Raw genomic sequence first — 20,094 nt, 5'->3', positions numbered from 1 at the left:
TATGCATGTAAGTGTGTATGTTAATATGTGTATCTATCTGTGTGTGTGCGTGTGTGTCCGTGTGAGTTTATGTATGTGCATGTGTATCTATATATGTGTATATGTGTATATGTGTATGTATCTGTGTATACATGTGTATGTTTCTGTGTGTGTAAGTATGTATGTACATGTGTGTATGTAAAATGCAGAGCTGACACCTCCTGGTTTAAGTCCCTAGATCAAATGATGGTTATGTTTATGATAAAGAGGACGAGGATGCCAAAAGTTCACCCCTCCCCAAACCACTGGCCTCTGCCTCCTTCTCCAAGCAAGGATCCCTTCACTCCAATAACAGGGAGAAAATAATAATCTTCTCTGCATGGAAAGAGACTCGCCAAGCATGAAGAAAGTTGGCGCTGGCTCCGTTAGAAATGAACAGATAAACAAACAAATGGGAGCTTGGAAGGAGGAGATGGTTTATGAATAAAACAATGTTTTATTAAGTTGCTATTAAATTTCAATTGAACAGTGCTTGGGATACATAGGCACAGATATATTCCTGAAACTAATTGGTTTTCCACATCTGCCTTGCTTCCTAATTGGACTAATTACTGCACTGTAGGATAATGTTCGTCGTACTACAGAAAGCAAGAAACCTTGATTTACAGTGAGAGGAGCAGCAATTAGAGGGAATTAATTCATAAAGCAACATCTAAATAAATCATATTATGAAAAGACAGCAATGTAATTACTGTGACTGGTGGGTCCCTGGTGGGGGAACATCAAACTTAAACCTCAAACCAAGCTGCTGAATTCTCCTCGGATCAGTGTACCATCTCCTATTTCATCAAGCATGTACTACCTATTCTTTAAGGCCTAATTGAGGTGCCACGTCAAAAACAATATGCCCCAACACTTCTCCTCTCTAGTGGCGGCAGAAAAAACCATCAAGTTCTCACCACCTCATATTTGTCCTTTGTCAGAATTAAATATGAGCTCAGCACGACGTGGATAATGTGTTATGTATGGCTGCACTTTCAGAATGGGATTCTTTGCAAACTTAAGTGTCATTATGAATCCTCTCTTGACATCCAGTGGCATTTTTGGGGTTGTAGCTAAGAGCGCTTATTAGTAAGAATAGCATGTTAAACTCCGGCGTTTCAATAATTCATCTCCCCTTGCTAAGAAGTCCCTGGCTAAGGTCCTGCTTGACTGTAATGGGTCTGAAGGCTCTACAACATTCACACCAGCTCCCTCCCCTTTGACAGTAGACATCCTCTATTTTCCTTCTGTTTTTCTTTTTGTTTTATTTTTCTTTCCTCCTTCTTACTATCATCCTGACTGAATCTGAAGGGAACTTGTGCACAGCCTCCAGAGTAAATCTCTTGAGCCTCAGTTTCCCATAAAATCCATAAAATTCAGTGATTTCCTCCTAACTAACATTCCGCCTGCAATATGCTTTTTTTAAAAAAATTATTTATTTATTTATTTATTTATTTATTTATTTATTTTTGGCTGTGTTGGGTCTTCACTTTTTTTTTTTTTTTTAAGAATTTATTTATTTATGACTGTGTTGAGTCTTCGTTTCTGTGCGAGGGCTTTCTCTAGTTGCGGCAAGTGGGGACCACTCTTCATCGCGGTGCGCGGGCCTCTCACCATCGCGGCCTCTCTTGTTGCGGAGCACAGGCTCCAGACGCGCAGGCTCAGTAGTTGTGGCTCACAGGCCCAGTTGCTCCGTGGCATGTGGGATCTTCCCAGACCAGGGCTCGAACCCGTGTCCCCTGCATTGGCAGGCAGATTCTCAACCACTGCACCACCAGGGAAGCCCCGGGTCTTCACTTCTGTGTGAGGGCTTTCTCCAGTTGCGGCAAGCGGGGGCCACTCTTCATCACGGTGCGTGGGCCTCTCACTATCGCGACCTCTCTTGCTGCGGAGCACAGGCTCCAGACGCGCAGGCTCAGTAATTGTGGCTCACGGGCCTAGTTGCTCTGCGGTATGCGAGATCCTCCCAGACCAGGGCTCAAACCCATGTCCCCTGCATTGGCAGGCAGATTCTCAACCACTGCGCCACCAGGGAAGCCCCTGCAATATGCTTTTAATAGGGTTTTCTCACTTTTTCACATCCGGGCACATATACAAAATGATGTTTATACAACACCAGGGAAATCAGAGAGCCTGTTTGTGGCCAAAGGCCATTAGGGTTTCTGGATCCAGGCTCTGGCTATCCCAGGACCTGCCCTCCTGCCGTGCTGACTGAGGAATCAGTACGTTGGCACCCCTAAGACCCATTGGTGCCATGGACACCCACTGGGGAACTCTTCCCCTAGGAAGCTACACTCTCTACTTCAAAGGAACCTTCTGCACTCTCATTGGCCTGGAGTAACCCTGTCCTGCAGCCCTCTACTTTACAATACAACAGGTTATTACTCTCGGCAGGTAGCCCCCACTCACTGTCTGCCAGGAGGCCTGACTTTGCTCATCTCTATCTACCAGTAGAGAGGTGGGGACCACACAGAGGAAAATATTGTAGGAAAATAGCCTCCAGTGTAACCACACACAGTGCGAGGGCTCTGAACTTCCCTCGTAATGGGACTTATTCCATGCCTATTAAATCAAGAAGTCAAGAGTTTATCAGGAGTCAGAGAATTCTTTAGAAGAATGTCATTGACTTCCAGGACTAATTGTCAAGAACAAGGGCTTTTATTTATTTATTTTTTAAAGGTATCTTTTCCAACTTTTTTTAAAATTAATTAATTTATTTATTTTTGGCTGTGTTGGGTCTTCGTTTCTGCATGCGGGCTTTCCTTAGTTGTGGCAAGCGGGGGCTACCCTTCATTGCAGTGCACAGGCTTCTCACTGCAGTGGCTTCTCTTGTTGCGGAGCACGGGCTCTAGGCATGTGGGCTTCAGTAGTTGCAGCATGCAGGCTCAGTATTTGTGGCTCATGGGTTCTAGAGTTCAGTTCAGTAGTTGTGGCGCACGGACTTAGTTGCTCCGCAGTATGTGGGATCTTCCCGGACCAGGGATCGAACCCTTGTCCCCTGCATTAGCAGGCAGATTCTTAACCACTGCGCCACCAGGGAAGTCCCAGAACAAGGGCTTTTAGAATCAGAAAGACTTGGATTTAAACCTATTTCTGTGATGTTTAAGCTTGAATATACTATTTAACCTCTGTACCTCAGTGTTCTCATCCTCAAAATGTGGATAATAATATCTGCTTCATGAGGTTGTTGTGAGGATTAAGTAATACTGTGTATGTAAAGAATTTAGCTCCTTCTTAGGCCGAGAATAAGTTTCAAAAAATAAAAATTACCGTTAGTATTATTATTATTACTGTCCCCATCTAATTCTTCTGGTCATTCTAATGTAACCTCACCAAATGGTCGCCCATCTGAATTCCTCTGAGAAACAAAATTTACTTTGTTCTCAAGCAGCCCATTCACTTTTCAAGCAGTCTCATTGCTCCTGATTCCAACTTCTGGATCTACATTATGTCAGAATGTCTGTGTCATTTCAAAATCATTCCTTTTGCCCAAATTGATACAGCAACATCATTCCCAGGTAGCTGAGTGAGCTCCCTTTCCCTGTTAAGACATGATCTTAGGAGAGCTTTCAACTGGGGCTCATTTTGGAGATAATGATTCAAACACTGTTCCAAACAGATTCTTCAAATCCAAAGGAGTATCTACCCTGATCTTGTGAACATAATTCTACCTAGATATAGAAAAACAATTGTCAATAGAGAACAGCTTTGTTTTCAAAAAAGCTTATTTTATTTCTATTTATCTCCAAGCATTTCCTTAGGATGCAGATCTGAAAGAACAAGTTTCCTTGTGATGTAGAATAGTATTTCATGCTGCATTCCCAGACCCTCCTGGATTCTATGAGATTATGTAGGTAATGAGTTAATATAAATTAAAGTTGAATAAATGTGAACAGGTCCACATGAAGTACAATGGCCTCAAACATCACAGGAAGCAGAGGATGTCCAGTAGAGGATCTGGATTTGTCTTTGTAAAACAAGGGCTCCAACAACACCAGCAAGCCCTATCAGGGTGAAGGCACTGTTGGGCAGGACTTCAGTAGGTGTACACAGGGGGCCTTCTCTCTATGTCCTGTGGCCAGAGAAGTGGCCAGAGTGCAGCTGAATCCCAGCAGAGGCCTCCAACACCTCCATCCGCTCACTGTTTTGTGGGGTGAGGGTGGGAGCAGCTTTGTATGGGGGAGATAGATACACATTTGGAGCTCAAATGTCTAGCAGTCTAAGCTTAGTTGCTGGCTCTTAGGGAGATACTGAGAAACACAGCTCCATGTTGCCTGGGATGCTTGGGGCCCTCAAGACCAGTGGGAAGCTAAGTTTTGACACAACCCCTCCTTCTGTGGAAGGGGGATCCCTTGATCCCAGCTAGCTCAGTATCAGGCAACCCAGGCTTCGAAGCTCATGCACTGGACAACCCTCATGTTCCTCCAGACTTCCAGCTCCACATCCTAACAGCCATGTGATTTTAGGAAAGTAACTTGGACTGTCTGAGTCCTCACTGTCTCAAAAGTAAAATGTGAGCGCTACCCATGCTTATCCCACAAGATTATGGTGTAAGGAGTAAATGAGATGCTGTGCACAAAATTCTTTTAGTCAACAGTAGTGATCCCCTGGGCTCTCAGGTTGTTTAGGACAGCCCATTTGGGAACATCTTCCTTTTCAGGAACAGGAGGCTGGGCAGTAAACCCCCCCCCCATCTTTTTCTTTGATGTTCTATAGTCACCTCACATTACGCTGTGTCAAATCACCTTCATATGATGGAGAAGGATTAACATAATATGATGTTGGAGGGCAAGTTGCTGCTTGATACACCGTAAATTCCTCCATTCAAAAGCAAAGTTGCACAGCTACTTACCTGCTCTTAACAAAATATTCATCCAATATACGCCAGAAAGACGAGGGATGTTTCAGGCAAGCAGACAAGGATCCATCCTGATTTGTGATGCTTAATGCCATGGCAAGGACACCTTGCAATTGGATCCCCAGCTAACGTGGAAAATGTGGAGAGATGTCACTTCAGAAAGATACAAACCAGGAGGGGCAGAGATTTGTTCAACACTGTTTACCATTTCCGTCTCTTTGTCTTTCTCTCTCTGTCTCTATCTCTATCTGTCTCTATCACTATCTTTCCATGTCACCCATGTAATCCAGCCACCACAATTTGAGGATGGCCAGGTATATGCAGATACCTCACATGTGTTTCAGCCTTCAGCCCCATTGCAGATCTCAGCCAACGGCCGGCATCATTGGCAGAAGGCATGTCTTCCGTTATTCCAGCTCCCATTCTTCAAGTCTTCCAGCTGAGACCCCAGACGTTGCAGAGCAGAGAAAATACCCTGTTGAAATTCCTGACCCATAGAATCCAGGAGCATAACAAATGGTTCTTTTATACTACTAAGTTTTAGGGTAATTTATTATGTATCCATAGTAACTGTAATATCTTAATAATAACAGACTTAATAATAACAAAGCTTTATAGCTTTTCATATTCACTACTCACTTAATCCCCAATGGGAGACATATTATTACTCTCCTAATTTTATGGAAAGGCAAAGTTCCTTGATTAATAGACAGAGCTAGCAGATGGTAGAGCTAACATTAAAACCAAAATCTTCTGGCTCCAAATCTTGGAGTTCTTTCTCTATATTATCTTTACTGGGTCACACACTGCATTTTGGTGAACAGGAGACGGCTTCAATCAGATCTGGGGTTTTCAGTTGATTCTAGTGGCAGAGTAGCATGTTATGTGCTGTGGTTCTGGGATTCGATTTGCCTGGGTTCAATCCCTAACTCTGCCTCTTATGAGCTGTATTGTAATTGGTCAGAACCCTTTGGGGCCTTTCCATGACAGACCCCTCCCCCATATCTTCTGCTGTAGCTCCTCTCTGAAGTACCTAGATATTAGTATCTCATGCATACTTCCTGAATTTTTCGGATACTAAAAACCACCACCAAATGGAAGAAATTAACTGCTTGATGATCATGAGCACATAGCTCCCAGACCTTCTGGTGCCTAAGGATGGATAATGTTAACTGCCCTGTGACCTCAGCATCAACCAATCAGAGAACTGTGCATGAGCTGATCACAGACCCTGGGAAGCCCCTCCCTCACCTTGCTGAAATACTCACTTTTAAAATGCTTTGCTGAAATGTTTCAGGGAGTTCAAGAGTTTTTTGGCCATGAGCCGCCTGTTCTCCTTGCTGGGCCCTGCAACAAAGATTTCTCTTCTAAAATCCGAGCTTTCAGTTTGGCCTCACTGTACAACAGGCACACAAACTTGTGTTCAGTAACAGTATAATTTGGGCAAATTAAGAGATGTGCTGAGTTTCTTCATCAGTAAGTAATTTAGAACAACGCCTGGCACATCAGTGATGCTCAATCAATGTTGATTCTGATTATGGTTTATAGAATTGCTCTTAGGCTCAGGAGGAGGGACCCCTGCCCTAGGCCTTCCACTTAAGTAGGATGCACTTTGACCCATATCTCTAGTCACGCCCTTCCCATAGGGTGAAAGTACAAGGAACCAGGAGGACAAAGCATTCTAGCCCATGTCCTTCCCTCCAGAGTGTCCTTCCCTCAGAGTGTCGGGATCGTGGAATTCCCTACACACATGGCTGCAAGCCCACTTCCATGGCACAAACTATTACCATCTTTGATTCTTCATCCTAAGGGCAGACTGTGTTTTGTCATATTCACCCTAGGCTGAAGGGTGGGCAAAGCTTGGCTGCTTGCAGGGGGTGTGGATGAATCTTACACATGCAAGCTCAGAATTCTCACATGTGTGTGCAAAACTTCTTATGTCATGAATAAAGCCAGGAATGGGGAGAGAAAAGGGTGTGGATGATGAGCTGGTGTCCAGGATCCAGTTCTTCCTGTTCTATATATTCCATCATGTAACCCCCCAAAATTTGAAGTTTGATCTGGGCTTCCAAGTCATTATGAAGGTCTATTTGTTAAGACAGGAAACCAGAATATATTCTGTTTAGCATGTTTTTTATCTTGATTTATACATTTTAAATATTTAGACATTTAATGTTTGGGTCTCCATTCACATTTTTATCCCAGGCCCTGAAAATGTTAGGATTGACAGATTGATTAGGAAAGAGACAAAAGGCAGGGAGGCTAGCTGCAGGGCCCCTGTAGGCATTCAGGTGACAATGGAAGGCCAGATTAGGGTTAGAGACTTTAAAAGGAGAAAACAGAAGTGAGAGACATTTCAGCAGTAGAAGTGATCAGCCTCACCCCTCAGTGGAATGAAGGGTTTGAGAATGGTCCCAAGTGGCTTCTCAGATTTCTCTAGTTAGTCCATGGATATAGAAAGGATGATGGGAGAAGCAGCAGATTTGGGGAGGGTAGGGAACAAAGTGAGTCTGGTTCTGTGTCTGCTGAGTTTCAGGTGCCAGCAGGCTATCTACACGGTGAGGACTGTGGCTTGAGATATATAGGTTTGGTAAATATTAAGGCATGGAATTGATGCAATCACCAGAATGGGAAAAAGGGGCTGGGCAGCACCTCGGAGGAAGAAAAGCCAGATAATATGCTATATCAGCCAGGGTAAGCTAAAGTAACAAATAGCCCCCAAACCTCAGAAACTTACAGCATCAAAGGTTTATTTCTCATACATTTGCATTGCAGGTCACTCATGGCTCTGCCGCATGTTCTCTAACCAGTTCCCATGCAGGTGGAAGAGCATGACTGGTGGGATTGCAGAGGGAAAAGAGATTGTGGCAGTTCACATACTGGCTCTTAAAACTCTTTCTTGGAAATGACACGTGACTCTGCTTCTCACGTTTCATTGGGTAAAGCAAGTCACATGGTCAAGCCAACCATCAGTGTGGTAGGGAAGAGGCAGTGGTTACTTTTGAACGGTAGTAATGTAGTCAATGACATGACATTCCAGAAAAAACAAGTCTTCCTACCCTTATTTTTTCTACTCCATAACTGGAGCTGTCTAGCTTGGAAGTGGGCTGCAGGACTGCTTTTCAAATAATTAATAGTAGTTAACCAAGTTATGTGGTGGGGAGAGAGGGATTAATGTGCTGATATTCCAAATGCGAGCAAAAGCATACACAAACTTATAGAGATGAAACAGAGCATTAATTCACTCAGTAAGCACTTATTTATCATCTACTAAATACCAAGTACCAGGAAAAGATCTTCCTACAAACCCAGGAAACGGCCTAACACACCCAATAAAACTAATGATTTATAGCCATAAGGAACACAAACATTTTTTTATGAAGCAGTTTCTAACTGCTTTATATCCATTAGCCATCTCCCCTCAGTAACTCGGTACAGTGATAATTATTACTATCATTTTACAGATGAGGAGTGTGACGTTCAGGGCCTGTATAACTTCCCCAAATTTACACAGCTGGCTAAGGTCAGAGGCTGGATTCCAATCCACTCCCAGTTCTAATCTCCCATTGAACCGTCTATCCTCAGCATTCAGAGGTCTGCCCGAAGTGAGAAAGAATTCAGGCACAGAGTATACAGAACAAAGGCTCGAAAAGAGACCGGAAGCTAGTTAATAGGCTACACCAATTCACTTTAGATGGTGTCAAAGAGAATAAGCACAGGCCCAAAATGGTATCACTTATGCAAAACCCATGATACCAAACCTAGATGTAATACCTAACCTAATTGCAGCTGAGACCTTCGCTAGAAATGTAACCTTAATCAACCAGTCTGGAATTTTCTGGTCAACACCAATAAAGTAATCTGTCATGTGGACCCTCTCCATCCCCTCAGAGGAAGAAGAGGCAATCTGCATGATGAAACCATAGCCTTTCCCTTCTCCCAGAAAAGAAGATATCCTGGCCTAAAAATAATCCTTTCTTTTCTTTTTCTAATAGCTCCCTTACCGCACCCTTCTTCCTATAAAAACCTTTCATTTTGTACAACCCCTTGGAGTCCTCTTCTAGTTGCCAGATACCGTGCTACCCAATTCATGAATCATTGAATAAAGCCTATTAGATCTTCAAATTTACTTGGTTGAATTTTGTTTTTTTAACAATGGTGAAGTTTCTTCCTGGTGGACTCCTGGAGGGAGTGATGCTTTAACTAAGAACTGTTAAAAAAACAAAATTCAACTGAGTTAACTGTCGACTGAAAAAAACTAAGCACAACGGGAGAGTTGTAAGTTAAGTTTTATTGGGGGCAAAATGAGGACTATAGCTTGGGAGACAGCATTTTGGACAGCTCTGAGGAACTGCTTCGAAGAGGTAGGGGGGAAGGTCAGTGTTATATATGATTTTAGTGAAGGGGGTGCGTGCAGTCAAGCACACATTTTGGCAGAGGCTTGCTGCTAGTCACGAGGAGGAAATATCACAGTTAATGATTTTAGTACTTTTCCAGATACAGGGAGATGCAAGAATTGGGCTCATAAAATCTTCTCCTGAAAATATCTAACTATCTGAAAGCCTGTTCTGCCAGTTTTTCCCAGAGCACAGAGTGCCTCATTCCTGATCTCCACCCTGAACTCCTTTCAGGGGCTGTTGAAAGTCAGCAGCTGCAGTGGCTCATGATTTTTAATCCTTGTAGAGGTAGAGGGCAAGTGCCAATTTGTAGTTGGCAAAATGTTAAAGATCTTATTGGCTTTATTCAACAATTCATGAATCGGGCAGCATCCCATCTAGCGACTAGAAAGGAGCCTGAGGAACTGTACAAAACAGAAGACTCTTATATGCAGGAGGGATCAGGACAAGGAATTTATACCTGCTAAAAGTGGATTGTTTGTGGCAAGGCCACCTTCCTATTGGTGACAGCAGGGATCTATCAGTTAGATGACCTCATTAATGTTGACCAGGTAATTCCAGCTTGACTGGTTTAAGATTTCATTCCTTGGAAAGGCTGAAAGTGTCATTAAATTGGATATTAAGTCTTGGTTTGATGACATCTGGTGACAAGTGACTTCCTTTTGGGGCTGTTGTCTTTTCACAGGAAGGACTGTCAAATATGGAAGACCAAGCATGAGCAAAGGAACTGCACCGAGACCATGCGGTGAGTAAGGATTGTGGAGGACAGTGGAGAACTGATTTGGTGGAGAGATCATATCAGATTTTGAGCTCCAAAATAGTAACCATCTTCCTCCATGTCTTTCCTAATCTCCCAAGCAGGTTCAGACTAATTCATGGAACATTTTGCATCTCTCTTCAAACCACATATTCTATCTTCTATTACACATGTAGCAGCCTTATCTTCCAAGATTGTAACTTCCTAACAGCCGTGACAGTGTCCTATTCATCTTTGTTTCCCAACACTTGGCATTTAGTAGCATCTCAATGTGTCTGCCCAACTGAGGATTGTTCCTCAAATAAGTCCTCCTGTGGGCAAGGAGAGCTGCCTTTGATTGGAGAAATTTTAATGGCTATATTTTGAAGAGGGGTTAAGGGGGGATCCTAATGGGATGGGTGTAATTGGAGAGAAGGAAAGATTATTTCCAGAACATTAGGGGTCGCAGTTATTTGAAGAATCAAAGACAGTCTTCTCTGTCAGCTCACGGAAGCTCCTTTGCATTTAAAAGCAATGCCATTTACTTACAAATTATAGTGCTTTTGATGCAAATGAACTGCTTCTGGACAGTTTCCTCTCCCCCAGATTAGCTAAGAAATGTGGGGAAATTGACCAAGGATGCAGAATGCTGAGCCTGACCTGAGGCATATTAAAATAAAGCTGCTATTTAATTATTCCTATTTCTGAAGGGAGAGGCAATTAGAACCCAGTGAAATGGCAGGGGGGACTGGCCCAGCATTTTGCTTTTAATCATGTGAATTCTTGGGTGTGAAGGTGGCCAGCAGAGCACACTTGACCAGACTGTGTAGGGAAATCGCTGAGCGCAGAGGCCTGTCCCAGGCCAGACCTGACCCAGACATGCAGAAGAATTGTGGTAAATTACTGAACCCCTTTGGCCTTCAGTTTGTTAAGCAGGGAGACCCATCCCTGCCCTCTTCATGGGAGGACTGGTGAGAGAATATTAATCTAGTGGCTGGTATTCGACAATTTACAATTTATAAAGTCTTTTTGCACCCATTATCTCGTTTGATCCCCACAAGACCCTGTGAGGTGGGAATTATCATTATATGCATTTTCAACAGGAAAACTGGGACTGGTAGAGGTTAAACTGTGCAAGTCACACAGTTAGTTATGGAGGCATGCTGTTTCTGACTCCAAATCCCATTCAACCCTTCTTTCTCCTTGATAGATAGAACAATGATGAAAAGTGTAGGGGAGAAAAATTTATTTTTCTTTTACCCAGATTAGGTTCTTCAGCAGGACTCCTATGCATGAGACTGGCCAAAACCAGATTAACAAGAGAGAAACAAACAGAAGTTTATTAACAGGTGCATTGCTCGTAGGAGCATCCAGCAGTGAGTAACTCAAAGGGGTGGTTGGAATTTGAGCTTATGTACCATCTTAGGCTAAACAAAAGGAAAAAGTGTTTGGGGTCTCTGGGTAGAAGGGGGGGATGAGGAGGCAAGTTTTGGAAAGGTGACCAGGAAAGTATGGTGGTAAACTTGTTTAGTAAAGTGTTGTTTGGTGAGATTTGTTATGCAGATTTACATTGGTGATAAGAATTGTTAAGAGTCCTCCTCTTCCTGGTATGGGCAACAGAAACATCTCTTAAAGTGAAAATTTCCTTTGTAAAAGGAAAATTTGTGCCCTCCTTTTAGAGCTTTGCCTGCACCTTCTGGTTCTCAACTGCCTTTTAACTCAAAATAATCCATATGCCAAAGAGGTATATTTTTGAGTGGCATCTTCCGGTACCCTTTAGAAGATAAGCCATACCTAATAATATTACTCTTTAAGAGCCATGCCTATATGCTAATTCATTTAATCTTCCCAACAACCTAATAAGGTGGGTACTATTATTATTTTCACTTTACAGATGAGGAGACTGAGACACAGAGAGGCCATGATCACATACATCACCAATAGGTATGGAACTGTGATTAGAATTTAGGAAGACTGGTTCTAGAACATATGTTCTTATGCCTTAAGCAATGACTTTTCCCATTTCCTGTGGCAGAGCAGAAGGGCTCTGAGTAGTTACAAGTATGATATTCCTTGAAAAATGAAAGCACGTATATGCTCCAATTCCCCGCTCTCTTCACCCAGAAATCTTTCCTTCTAACAATCATGTTGCCAGGAACTCTACCATTACCAATCATTTCTCTGGACAAAGTTATTAGTCCTCCTTGTTTAAAGGCTCTCACCTTTCCTGCCTTCTTCCCGCCCACCCTACCCTCACGTACATGCACACAGAATAGTCTAAAACTCTAGCAGCAAGTCCTCCATGACCTTGACCCCTCTTGCCTCAACTCTTCCCCTCCCTCCTTCACACCCTGCCCTCCCAATGCACCAAACCCTTGGAAGTTCCTCAAAGGGACCACAATCTCTTGCATATCAGTGCACCTTCCTGTTTAATTCTCCCTTCCTCATTCCCTGTTAGACACCTCCTTTTTAAAGTTCTTTGCTGCTCTCCCAGCTTACTTTCAGTGCATCTCCTCAGTGCCCCCATAGCAACCTGAGCATTTTCTTTTCATAGGGCATAATGGTTGGAGCAAATAAACTGAGAGCTACTTAAATGAAAAGGGTTGTTTTTTTGTTTATCTCTGTACTACCTAGGTCAGTGCCTGGTACTTAGTAGTGAAAGGATTCAGAACCAGCCTCCCTGAAATGTGCCACTTTGGCATGTGGATTTATTTGAGCTGAAGACAATCAAGGCCCAAATGACTCAGGAAGAGCTTTTCACCTTTCCCCTTAACTGCCCAAAAGAATTTAGATTGAGGGCCTGGTCCAGGAAGAGAGCTATCACCAAAGATAGCTACAAAGAATATGGGCTAGGTGTGGTAAATTGGGTGGAGGGAAGCTAGTCAGGGCCTGTGGACCAAATTCCTCTCTGTGTCCCATTGTCTCTGTATGGCATGGAAAACGTTTGTTTACCAAACATTTGCTTTTCCCATCTTCCTGTAAATTGTCTTCCTCCCCTTTGCAGTCCTAGACCCCTACCACCTTCTTAGCTCAGAACAGCATGTTAGCTCACTTGCCTAACTGCCTGTGGGTCTCATATTCTTATGGGGCTCCCATACATACATAATTAAATTTGTTTTTCTCCTGTTACTATGTCTTATCTCAATTTAATTATTAGACCAGGCAAATGAACCTAGTAGAGTAGAGGAAAATTTTTTCTTTCCCAACAGTTGGTGACCCAGATAGGATTAACTTCACTGACTGGACACTGCTCAGTCTGAGGCTGCTACAGCTGAGAAAACTGGGAGCTCTGACAACAAGCCAGCAGAAGGTAAAAATTCTTACCAGTTCAGTCTTCCAGCCTGCAAAATCCAATGGAAGCAAGAGTGGTGAGAGTCTTTTCTTTACTTTTCTAAATTTAAATTAGCAGGAGAAAATATTATAGGTATAGCAACTTTGGTAAAGATTTGTTGTTATGCTTCTTATTGATCCTTTCCCTCACAGAGATGACCACTTTCTTTCTTTGTCTCTGTCTGTTGTGTCATTTTTCATAAGGAGGAAAACCATAGGGTAGAATGTAGTCATAGGCCCTGTAAGTCTGATATTTGAGTCATCCTCACAGACTGGTTGAGTTCATGATTCTCACCAGACTGGAGTATGTTTAGACACATTTTGCTGTGGGTTCGTGTGCATATGAGGTAAAGGCTTCTGTTAAGGGACATCTTGGAAGCCAAATCTGTGAAATTGGCAGGCATGGATCAAGCACTTAAAAGCTATTAGAGTGCTCACCACCTAACTCAAAGACTCTCATGTTAAGATCAGTTGGTCATGGAGAAGGTTAGATTGACACTAGGTCACCCACCAAACCTCAAGAAAATTCCGTACAACAAGGTGTTCTGTAAAATACCACACAATCGTCCACCCAGTGACGCATTTGTCTTAGGTATCAAATTTAGAAAGGAATTTGAAAGATTAGTGACCATTCACAACCCCACTCACAGGGACTGATGCCAAAAACTTGGCCTCTCTGCAGCAGTGCTGAATCAAATCTCAGAGACGGAGTTTGGGGTGTAGTAGAAAAGAATAGCTTTATTGCTTTGCCAGGCAAAGAGGGACACAGCAGGCTCCTGCCCTTGAAAACCGTGTGTCCCCACCCAGGAGGATTTGTTGAGGAGTTTTATAGTGATGGTTCAAGGGTGGGACTGCTGATAAGATTAGGGTGTGTGCGGGGCCGGCACCCTTTTAATCTGGTCTCAGATAATCTCTTGATGAGCTTCTCTGTTTCCTTTAATCTGGCCTCAGGTGGTCTTCTCTGGAATGAAGAATGCTGACATCTTCCATTTGTTGGGGTTTTAGTTCTATAAAGAGCTCAAAGATATTGTTATATGTATCTCTTGAGGCAGAACCAGGACCCTGCCCCAAGGCTGCACTACAGTTTCTTGGCTACTCCTCCCTTATCTCTGCATCCTCTCCCTTCCCTGATTAGCAGCTGTTCGAATCTTTCCTTTGAGACTCAGGTAAGGTCATGGAAGCTGGAGTCTGTTCCCTGAAAACAAGGAAAGGGGGACACAGAAAGTCTTCCACGCCCAGGAGCCTTATAGTGTCCTACTCAGTTTCAGGACCTAGATTAACTGCTAAGGGGTATTCTTCCCCCTGTGATTATACCGTAATTATAGACAAGTCAGATGGCCCCCTGGGGGAGAAAAATACACACACAGGGGAAATAGATGACCAGAATTCCTCCTAGGCCCTCCCACAAATGATCAGCTGAAGGCTGATGTTCAGGGGCTGATAGAAGCAATCTAGAGGCTTTGCCCCTAAGGTGAATTGGTCCAACGTTGAATTGTGTACTCAAAAGGAAGGCTTTTTAAAATGCCTTATATGGACTTTTCAAAGACATAAATCTTTTGGTTTCCATCTTAGTTGGAAATCTTTTCCTTGATATAAAGAAGCAAATTGAAGATAGTATAGTTGGATGGGCAGGTCAGCTCCTTCATATCATTTAGGCTGCAACCTCGTTCTTTGAAGAATGAAAAGCAACTGTGTTTATCCTACAAATCTTTGCAAAAGTAGAAATGCAGCGCTAAAGACCTATTCCTTTTTACCAATCCCAAAACCTCCCCTGTTTACCTCAAAAGGCTTGTAAATATTGGTCTTAGGAAACCAGTCTTTCTTGTAGGAACTTGCATTCATTTCCTGTGCCTTTGAGATGCAAATATTAACTCTTATCTAGACCATTCCTAATTCCTAAGATTGAAAAAAGGGGCAAAGGATGGGAAGAGGCTTTTTAAACAAACTGCTATAAAAGCTTTCTTGCCCCAAATCTAGTCAGGTACACTTGACTTATTCCAATTCACTATTCTACAAACTAGTGAGTTTTGCACTGTCATACCCATCCCATGGCTACAATTTTAAATCAAAAACTATATGGTCTCTATGTCTGTCTTCATGTTTATGTATGTCTATGTATGTGCATTACAGATATATTTTTCTACCTCTGGATGGTATTGCCAAATTCATTTGTAAAAGAACTCTATTTAATTGGCTTTAAATAAGCACTTATAAATTAAGTATTTTTAAATCTCAGAAATATAATGGAAACTAACCCAAATGTTGTTCAAGTTTGCATGATCTAGGATAATTTTGGGTGAATAAAATCTAGTTTAAGTTTGTTGGTTTAATTAACACAGACATGTCTTTAGAGTTATCAGCATTAAGTATAATAGTTTTATTTTACCTAGGTTTACCGAAAGTCAAATAAGCTCATCTCTGTTACAAAATATGTCAGCAAGAAAAATAATTTAAGGTGATGGCTAGCTGCTTTAAAGTCTTATGAAATCTTCAGGCATAATCTAAATATGATTGTTAAAAACAAATGAATTGTGTAATAGATTTAAGTGGCATAAGAGTTTTTAGGTAACTTTTCAGTAATAATTGTTTTATGGTACGTCTGTTTTAAAACAGCTTCCCAAATCTCTTTGGTAACTTCCACCCTTAGAATTTTGCTAAGTTAAATTAACTGATGGGAATTCATTAAATGGCTAGATCATTTCCGAATAAGGTAAAACGCTAAAACATTAATTGCTAAATAAGTCTAAGTTTACCTATTCAATACTTTTAACCTCTTACTACAAACGAACAAAAGATATTTGGGTCTCTTAGTAAGCATGTTTTGTGCCACACTAAAAAATTTCCTGTGAGATCTAAGCATGTGTTTCTAGAAATTACAAAAAGTATTTATAAATTTGCCAAGCCACAGAATGCTAATACAAAAGACAGTTCACAATTGTTTACTTTTTAATTTTCACTAGAAATTAAGGTTTTTTTAAGTTAAAAATTCTAATATGTGTAATTAAAACTACTAGTAATAAGGAAAATACAAGGAAAATAGGATGTGGATTGGGCTAAGAAAATGTAAGAGGTGTGGAGGTACATTTGTGTTAAGGAAAAAGAAAGCAAATTTGTCCTAAAGTAAAACTGGTTATTTTAGAATAGGAAAGATAAGAATGAAGGACAAACTAAATGGTATAGAAGGTAGGGAAGAGAGAGAGAAAAAAAGACAGAGAGAATTTTACCTTGTATAATCAAGCTTGCTACAATTGAATTGTTATTATAGGGGTTTTAAAAATAAGTTTTAATGTCAATAGTGTACTTATATAAAACTGAAACTTAATTTTCTTTCATCTGCCAAAGAAAAGTTTTGTTGAACTATTGGTCTGCTCCCAATAAGAGATTGTAAAAGGTTTTTCTTTATCTTTTTCAATAATATGCCTAAAAGCAGAAATTCTATGTTTTATCAGAATAATTTCCTGTGCTCCATGTTGTCTTTATCATCAGGTCTTTTGATTATTTAACTAAATGAAGTATTAAAAGAGCTAAGTTTTGCTCAGAACTATGTAAGTTTCTACATTTGCCTTTGAAATCTCCTTGTCATTTTGGTTAAATGGCTAATTAAATATTGTTTCATAATGATCTGTGATTCTATTTAGTCAAGAGTCCAAATCTTTTTATATTTTTGACAAACTTCCCCAAATCAAATTTTAAATGAAGTATTTTTGACCCAGAAGTAACTTTGGGATTTTCCAGAGGGCCTCTGGAACATCTCAAAAGATTTCTTCTCTCTCCTTATAAAAAGAGAGATGTTAAAATAATGAGGTTTATTTGATAAGTTACATGAAGCATTATCAAATAAGTGAAGATAAGTGTTAGATTGTATTTGTATAGATATATACTATTAATATGAGTGTTCTACTGGTTTGCAAGGCAGAAATAGAGACACAGATGTAGAGAACAAACATATGGACACCAAGGGGGGAAAGTGGAGGAGGTGGGTAGTGGTGGTGGGATGAACTGGGAGATTGGGATTGACATATATACACTAATATGTATAAAACAGATAACAAATAAGAACCTGCTGTATAAAAATAAATAAATAAAATTAAATTTTAAAAAATATGAGTGTTCTAGAAATTGGATGAAATTCCTAAAATTCTGATATGTCCTGGTATAATGTTAATCAGTCACAATTATAGTCATTATCTTAAAATGTTGCATGTTACAAAAATAAGTAAATTATTTGTCAATTACATTATAATAAACTCTCATCAGATCTTTAAAAGTGGGTATTTTTAAGTCTTTTGTCACTCACTCTGTCATTGTTTTGCTCTGATGTTTTTGCAAAAGTGTTCCTGAAAAACTTCATCTTTAGAGAGATTCATGGAAAGGACTTTTAAAGTATTCTAGAATACAGATTTCTGATAATTTTAAGATCATCAAACTGACCTGGGTAAGAAATTTCAAAACTAATGGAAAAACTGGATTCAAGTATAACAAATATTAATTTCATGGGACTGAATGAACTGATGAGGATGATTATAATTTTTTATGACTTTTTGTTTGAAACATCACTGGTTCTTTTACGTTTTGTTTTTCCAGATTTAAGCAAACATTATTCTCTTTTCCTAGAGTAATTTGGTAAAATATATCTTTGTGAACAAAGATGAAACAATTACTTTTTTTCCCTGCCTGATCCCTCCAGAATTCAGAAACTCTCAGTGAGTATTCTTATTTTCACAGCAGTTATTTGCCTAAGTTCCCTAAGAATCTGTTCTCCTTGTAACAGGACACAATTAGAAACGTTGGTTACATCACCAAGGCCTTGAATGAAATGTCATATTTGAGAGAAATGTATATAGACTCATATATGACCAGACAGCTTTAAGGAACTAAGGTTGACTTTATGGAACCCATAAAGTCCATTGGAAAAATAAGCCTGGACAACTTGATATCAACTTTAGAGAAATCACCATAGCAGCTCATGTAGGGACAATCTTTGTGCCTGTTACTATGTGGCTACTCAGAAAAATCACCAGAGACATTCAAACTGCAATCCAGTAAATATATCAGATTGACATTGCCTGCCCTCGCTCCATCTGAAAGTGTCATGAACTGGACATTGAGAAATCTTCCCAACTGACTGCCTTCAGAACGCAGAAACTAAGATTATAGTCAGCTCCAATCATTAACCATTGTTTTCTTTTGTTTCCATAGAAATGCTTCTTATAAAGTACCTGATTGCTTGCACCATAGGCCTCACTTTTGGAGCCCACCTGCCTCACTGCCTCCTAAAATGAGACACAACTGTTTAACTAAACTGATCTATTTTCAGACTAAGAGACTGGTTCCATAGATGGAGCAATCTACCAACTCAACTTCTGGACTATAAAATTTCTTGAATAAATTTTAAAGGCAGGACTGGAGGGTTTCAGAATGAGCCTCCCCAAAATGTGTCACTTTGGCATGTGGATTTATTTGAGCTGAAGACAATCAAGGCCCAAATGACTCAGGAAGAACTTTTTACCTTTCCCCTTAACTGCCCAAAAGAATTTAGATTGAGGGCCTGGTCCAGGAAGAGAGCTATCACCAAAGATAGCTACAGAGAATATGGGCTAGGTGTGGTAAATTGGGTGGGGGGAAGCTAGGCAGGGCCTGTGGACCAAATTCCTCTCTGTGTCCCATTGTCTCTGTATGGCATGGAAAACATTTGTTTACCAGACATTTGCTTTTCCTATCTTCCTGTAAATTGTCTTCCTTCCCTTTGAAGCCCTAGACCCCTACCCTTTTCTCCGCAGCTCAGGATGGCATATAAGTCTCAACTGCCTGACTTCCTGTGGGTCTCATATTCTTATGGGGCTCCTGTACATACATAATTAAATTTGTTTTTCTCCTGTTAATCTGTCTTATCTCAATTTAATTATTAGACCAGGCAAATGAACCTTGAAGAGTGGAGGAATCTTTTTCTTCTCCAACAGTAAATATTTGATAAAGTTTCTCTAGGCCAATACTGTTCATCAACACTCTATTATAAGCTAGTTTATCAGTATCTTTCTTCCGTAATAGAAATAGCTTTATAGATTTTTTTCCTGGTTATTAAAGTAAAGCATTCTTATTGTAAATATTTTCCATTATTACAAGAAAATGTAAAGAAGAAAAAAAAATCACTAATAGTATCACCACCAGAAATATATTCTCTTTCAGCTAGTTTTTTACAGTAGCAGCTAGCTGAGAAAGGATGGTACCTATGACAAGTTCATTCAACATGAACACGGCCAAGAGAAAAGGAGAGACCTAAATCATAGAGCCATGGCAAGGCATCTGTGAGTTAAACATTTCACTGGATATGTTCCAGATCAGCAAGGAAAAGCATGAGGTCACTGGCTACTGAAGAAAGAGCACATGAAAAATAGGACAGCAAAAGCTATAGTAAGGGAATAAAGGAAGAGACTTTTTTGCTGCCTTCAGAGAACTGAACGAGGACATATGTAGAAAATTTGCAAGGAATCCATCTTTGACTCAATTTAAACAACTTCCTAATAATCAGAAAGATCTACAAAAACAATATATTGCCTTCTGAGATAGTAAGCATCCTGTCCCTGGAGGTGTCCAAATAGCTTTGATGTTAAAGAAAAATTATTCATGGCACTCATCAAAAGATGGTCAGGCAGACTTTATTCAAGGCGGGGGGTGGGGGTTGGCTACTACAATGGGGTTTTATAGTAAGGGAAAGAGATGAGGTTCAACTCCAAATGCAAGGAAAAGTGGAA

The 20,094-nt window shown here is 40.7% G+C and overlaps 1 long non-coding RNA gene across 2 annotated transcripts; it reads left to right on the top strand.

Annotated features, from left to right (window-relative positions):
• Nucleotides 1-9,637: 9,637 nt before the first annotated feature.
• On the top strand, nucleotides 9,638-19,425 carry LOC118897137. 2 transcript variants are annotated; one of them, XR_005020452.1, is made up of 5 exons: nucleotides 9,638-9,827; nucleotides 9,962-10,021; nucleotides 11,907-11,956; nucleotides 13,222-13,380; nucleotides 18,542-19,425. It is a non-coding gene; the product is annotated as an uncharacterized LOC118897137 (long non-coding RNA). The 2 variants fall into 2 exon arrangements; XR_005020399.1 differs by lacking the exon at nucleotides 11,907-11,956.
• The last annotated feature ends 669 nt before the right edge of the window (nucleotides 19,426-20,094 follow it).

Source organism: Balaenoptera musculus, chromosome 1 (genome assembly GCF_009873245.2).
Source record: "Balaenoptera musculus isolate JJ_BM4_2016_0621 chromosome 1, mBalMus1.pri.v3, whole genome shotgun sequence".
Taxonomy (NCBI): domain Eukaryota; kingdom Metazoa; phylum Chordata; class Mammalia; order Artiodactyla; family Balaenopteridae; genus Balaenoptera; species Balaenoptera musculus.
This window is presented reverse-complemented; position numbering and strand designations above follow the sequence as displayed.